Source organism: Ranitomeya variabilis, chromosome 3 (assembly GCF_051348905.1).
Source record: "Ranitomeya variabilis isolate aRanVar5 chromosome 3, aRanVar5.hap1, whole genome shotgun sequence".
Classification (NCBI taxonomy): Eukaryota; Metazoa; Chordata; class Amphibia; order Anura; family Dendrobatidae; genus Ranitomeya; species Ranitomeya variabilis.
The window spans coordinates 627348389-627354388 of NC_135234.1; the positions used below are offsets into that span (position 1 = coordinate 627348389).

Below are 6000 nucleotides of genomic sequence, written 5' to 3' on the forward strand. Positions count from 1 at the left end.
AGCCCATTGTTCTTCAAGTGCCTCCTTATTGCGCATCTTGAAACAGCCACACCGCTACTTTTCAAAGAGTCCTGTATTTCAGCTGATGTCATTTGTGGGTTTTTCTTTGCATCTCAAACAATTTTCCTGGCAGTTGTGGACGACATTTTTGTTGGTCTACCTGACCGTGGTTTTGTTTTTACAGAGCCCCTGATTTTCCATTTGTTAACCCCTTCACCCCCGGAGCTTTTTTCGTTTTTCGCTCCCCTCCTTCCCAGAGCCATAACTTTTTTATTTTTCCGTCAATATGGCCATGTGAGGGCTTATTTTTTGCGGGACGAGATGTACTTTTGAACGATACCATTGGTTTTACCATGCTGTGTAACAGAAAACGGGAAAAAAATTCCAAGTGTGATGAAATTGCAATAAAAGTGCAATCTCACACTTGTTTTTTGTTTGGCTTTTTTTGCTAGGTTCACCAAATGCTAACACTAACCTGCCATTATGATTCTCCAGGTCATTACGAGTTCATAGACACCTAACATGTCTAGGTTATTTTTTATCTAAGTAGTGAAAAAAAATTCCAAAGTTTGCTTAAAAAAAAAAAGTGCGATTTTCCGATACCCGTAGCGTCTCCAATTTTCGTGATCTGGGGTCAGGTGAGGGCTTATTTTTTGCGTGCCAAGCTGGCGTTTTTAATGATACCATTTTGGTGTAGATGTCGCAGCGACCAAAAAAACGTAATTTTGGCGTTTAGATTTTTTTTCTCGCTACGCCATTTAGCGGTCAGGTTAATCCTTTGTTTTTATTGATAGATCGGGCGAATCTGAATGCGGCGATACCAAATATGTGTATGTTTGATTTTTTTTTTTATTGTTTGATTTATTTTGATTGGGGCGAAAGGGGGGTGATTTGAACTTTTATATATTTTTTATATTTTTAAACACTCTTTTTTTTTTAATTTTGGCATGCTTCAATAGCCTCCATAGGAGGCTAGAAGCATGCACAACTCGATCGCCTCTGCTACATAGAGGTGAAGTACAGATCACCTCTATGTAGCAGAAATGCAGGTGTACTTTGAACGCCGACCACAGGGTGGCGCTCAACGCAATCGGCCATCAACAACCATAGAGGTCTCAAGGAGACCTCTGGTTGTTATGGCAATGCACCGATGACCCCCGATCATGTGACGGGGGTCAGCGGTGCGAGCAGCTCCGGCCGCGCAGCCGGGAGCGCTAGTTAAATGCCGCTGTCAGCGCTTGACGGCGGCATTTAACTAGTTAATGGGCGCGGGCGGACCGCGATTCCGCTCGCGCTCATTGCACGCACATGTCAGCTGTACAAAACAGCTGACATGTCGCGGCTTTGAGGTGGGCTCACCGCCGGAGCCCACCTCAAAGCAGGGGATCTGCCAGCTGACGTACTATTCCGTCAGCTGGCAGAAAGGGGTTAATCACAGTTTGAACGCTGCTGTCTGGCATTATCAATTCCTTGGATATCTTTTTGTATCACTTTCATGTTTTATACAGCTCATTAACCTTTTCCCGTAGATCCATTGATAATTCTTTTGCTTTCCCCATGACTCACAATCCAGAAACGTCAGTGGCTGGATGAAAGATGCAAGTCTGTCTGGATCCCAGAAACTCACTCAGCTGTTATGCACACTGATTACAAGCAAACAGGTCACAGGTGATGATGTTACCTTTAGTAGGCATTCAAACCCATTTGTGTCTACTTCTGTGCATGTTATCAGGCCAAAATCACCAGGGTATGTGAACTTTTGATCAGGGTCATTTGAATGTTTTGGGTTGTCATGATTTAAAAAGATAAAACACAGTAGTTTGGCAATAAATTACTTCACCCAACCACTAACCATGAGTGGAGAGAAAGTTTTGGTGTTATCGTTCATATTCTCTGAAAAAAGGCCAAGAAAGCAAAAATTCTGTTGGGGTATGTAAACTTTTGAGCACAACTGTATATGGGAGGAGAATGACAGTTGGTGCTCTATGTTCCATGGAGCTTTCAGTAGAATGTCTTTCGCTCTAGCTTCTACCTTTACATAGAATTTTATAAGCACCAACTCATCTTCTGCCTCAATAATGTGAATGAGTCTTCACTGAATGCAGATTTTACCTATAAATTGAAGAGTAAAAGATCAATAAACGGAGATAAATAAAAATAAAAAAACAAGTATCTCTGATAAGATATATTGCAAAGTTGATCATTTTTATCTGCAGGACCGATTTATGAATTAAAAGTTACTTTTAAAGAGAACCTGTCAGCAGGATTTACTCCTGCACTGAACCTCAGTTTCCAAGAAAAGCTTCCTATCACCCCCTTGTTAGAGCAAAACGTCCAAGCAATTTTTCCAAAACGTCATGTGCATGAGGCGACTTCTCTGGCACGCAGTGGGAGGTTGAAGCTGCCGGATATATTCCTGACTTCTCTGTCAATGCCAAGGAGAAGGTAACTGACAAATGTGATTTCAAGTGCTGGTACATCATAATTTCATGACACTTTTTTTTTTTGCAAACTTGCCAGGACACTTTGCTATAATAATGACAAGATGAGAAGCATTTACAGGATTCCAGTTTCCTTTAAAGAGGCCGTGGTGTTCATAGTGCACAACCATCTAATGGTTCTGAATCTGCAATATTCAGGGGGTGAATAAAACCATTCCAGTTCTTTGCTTGCTTAGTTTTCATTATGCATATGGATTTCCAAAATGAGATGACTTGAAGGATTTAGACGAAAGTGGAAAATTCAGCAAAATCAAGTTTCTCTGAATTGAACAAATAATTGTCTATAGATTTTTCTAACACGTCACTATTTCTTTAATGCTTTTCTACTATCAGACAAAACTATTTCAGGTAAAAACACATGCGGCACAAAGGAGGTGTTCTATCTCCAGTGCAGCACGGTGGCTCAGTGTTGCTTTTTAGGTTTGGGGTCCTGGGTTCAAATCCCACCAAGGACAACATCTGCAAGGAGTTTGTATGTTCTCCCCGTGTTTGCGTGGGTTTCCTCCCTCATTCCAAAGACATACTGATAGGGAATGTAGATTGTGAGCCCCAATGGGGACAGTGATGCAGATGTCTGGTGCTACAACCAAAGACATTACAACTTTCAGAAATTGCAGAGATTATCTGTTTGGCAAGGATGCATCAACCACTTATAATGTACAGAATCTAAAATGATCACTACTGTGCACAATGGCTGCAGTCCCCCATATTCCATGAGGTTAGCACAACTGTGTGCAGCTCTCCTGAGATTTTCATGACTGCGGTAAGACAATGGAATCAGCAAATGATGGAGTGGAGAAAGCTGCAGACAAGACCGTCACACACGTTTTGTGAGGCACAAATAGAGTCTCCAGACACCTCCAGTCTAGGTGTTAGGGCTCATACTCACCTGCGTGAAATACGGCCGAGTCTCGCAGGTTACAACCCGGCTCTGCCGCCGGCACTCCAGAGCGGAGCGTGCGGCCGCACAGCAATACATGGAGCTGCACGCTCCGCTCCCAAGTGCCGGCAGCAGAGCCGGGTGTTACCATGCGAGACTCGGCCGTATTTCACGCAAGTGAGTATGAGCCTTTAAGGTCACGATCACATAGATATTGTATAGATCTGTGTGGCGCAGACCTCTAATATATTGCCTGTAGCCCTCTATGTGCTCATACTAAACCCAACTCTACAGAATACTAGATTATGGAGGTACTCCACCCCACTTACCAGATAACATAGGGCCTACGCACATCTATGTACAGGCTCACAAGATCTGTTTGTAATTCCTACTATTTGCACAGGCCCTTAAAGGGAACCTGTCACGTTGCACATGCAGTCCGATCTGAGGACAGCACGGTATGGGGAAGGAGAAGCGGAGCAGAAGGACACAGAAAAAGATTCAGAATAACTGTATTTTAAATGTATTTTAATCATTGAAATCCCTGGTGTTTGTACATATACAAGTCCAGTGGGCGGTCCTACTAGTGACTGACAGCTATATCTGCATGCACAGTCATACAGGAAGGACTGTCAATCACTGAACAGGTCCGCCCACTTGACTCACATACAAACACCAAGGATATTCAATATATAAAATACAAGTATAACAAAGTTAGCATTTTCATCATTTCAGGTCCCCTTTTTCCTAACCATACATAAACAATCAGCTAAAATGGCCAATTTTGGCTAAACATTAGCAAATTAAATACAACGGCCGACAGCAGACTGCTGACTACTCAGAAGGCGAGTTACCAAGTTAGTATTTTTTGTGTCTATAAACAGTTGAAACTATGTATAATCAAATAAATATCCATCACTTTATACAAGCCCACGTTGCTCTTTTTCAACCAGGTCCTTGATCAGCCAGCTCACTCTGCCATGCTTATCAGGTGAGTAATACGAGTGATCAAATGTACAATCTATATCAAAAGACTGACCAACACTTCCTAAACAGTAAGCAGGTGTGTACAGATGCTTACTAAGAGCAGCCATCTCCCTACATAACAAATATAGGATCCTACCTTCCCATATAAACATAGGCTTTAGCCTAAAGAGAGGGTTCACATTGGGCAGGTTCCCAGCAACGAGAGTCGCCTTACCATGGCTGCTGGGGCCATTAATGTGCAAAGTAGCTAAATTTTTCCAATTTTCTAGCACAATAATGAAATTCGAATTTGGGGCGACACCGCGGCACGGGGGGGGGGGGACCCGGCAGGCGACACCATGGCCCAGTGGGGGGTGGCCCGGCAGGCGATACCGGGGCGCAGGGGGGACCGGCAGGCGACACTGCGGCACGGGGGGGGGGGCCCGGCAGGTGACAGCGCAGCACGGGGGGGGGGGGGGCAGGCAGGTGACAGTGCAGCACGGGGGGGGGGGGCCCGGCAGGTGACAGCGCAGCACGGGGGGGGGGGGCAGGCAGGTGACAGTGCAGCACGGGGGGGGGGCCTGGCAGGTGACAGCGCAGCACGGGGGGGGGGCAGGCAGGTGACAGTGCAGCACGGGGGGGGGCAGGCAGGTGACAGCGCAGCACGGGGGGGGGGCAGGCAGGTGACAGCGCAGCACGGGGGGGGGGGGTACCAGGCAGGTGACAGCGCAGCACGGGGGGGGGGCAGGCAGGTGACAGCGCAGCACGGGGGGGGGGCAGGCAGGTGACAGTGCAGCACGGGGGGGGGGCCTGGCAGGTGACAGCGCAGCACGGGGGGGGGGCCCGGCAGGTGACAGCGCAGCACGGGGGGTACCAGGCAGGTGACAGCGCAGCACAGGGGGGGGGACCAGGCAGGTGACAGCGAAACGGGGGGGGGCGGCAGGCGACAGTGCTGCTCTCATGTAACAGGGCTGATTTACATGTGGACACAAGGACTCCTGTCATGGAGGTGCTCGCTCCTCACAGCAGAGCAGGGAGAATGTAGTAGGTAGGTACTCATTAAAGATGGAGGCTGCTGCTGCTGCTTGTGCTCCTTGCGTGGGCGACACACACATCCAGCGCTGCTAACACGCGAGAGCCGCCACAGACCCTGAACACGCAGTATGGCTGCACCGCCGCCACTTCTGGCACCTACCTGCGCCTCTTCTCCTTCTCCCTCGCCTACCGCAGCGACTCTTCTGTCCTCTCCAACCGGAAGCACCCGGCCAAATACCGCGACAGTTGCCCCTCTTCTCTGTCAGCGGTGCGGGAAGCGCTCGCGAGATTTGATCTGGTTTCCACAGTAACAGATGCAGCAGCGCTCTCCTCCATTCTGCTGCAGGAATGAGTGGGCAGGAGGCCTGGTCCTCACATGCGGCCCTGATGCCTGCAATCACCCACACATCCATTAGCGGCAGCGAGCAGCAGCCATGACCGTGACGTGCAGCCATCGTGTGTGCAGGGACATACTGCTCCGGGACACCTGCTAATCGGTGTGGTCGGGTGTGTAACCTCCGGCCCCGCCGTGCACACTGCTGCTACAGACGTCTAGGAATAGGGGGCTATAGAGCGTTCTGATGCCGGGGTGGTCCTGTATCGGGGAAACTAGTCCGT

The 6000-nt window shown here is 48.1% G+C and overlaps 1 protein-coding gene across 1 annotated transcript in view; it reads right to left on the bottom strand.

Annotated features, from left to right (window-relative positions):
• ARF3 (ARF GTPase 3) overlaps window positions 1–5693 on the bottom strand; it is a 103505-nt gene extending 97812 nt beyond the window's left edge. The window contains exon 1 of the mRNA XM_077297475.1: window positions 5543–5693. The gene's annotated coding sequence lies outside the window, so the exon portion shown is untranslated. The remainder of the gene's footprint in view (window positions 1–5542) is intronic.
• Window positions 5694–6000: the final 307 nt, after the last annotated feature.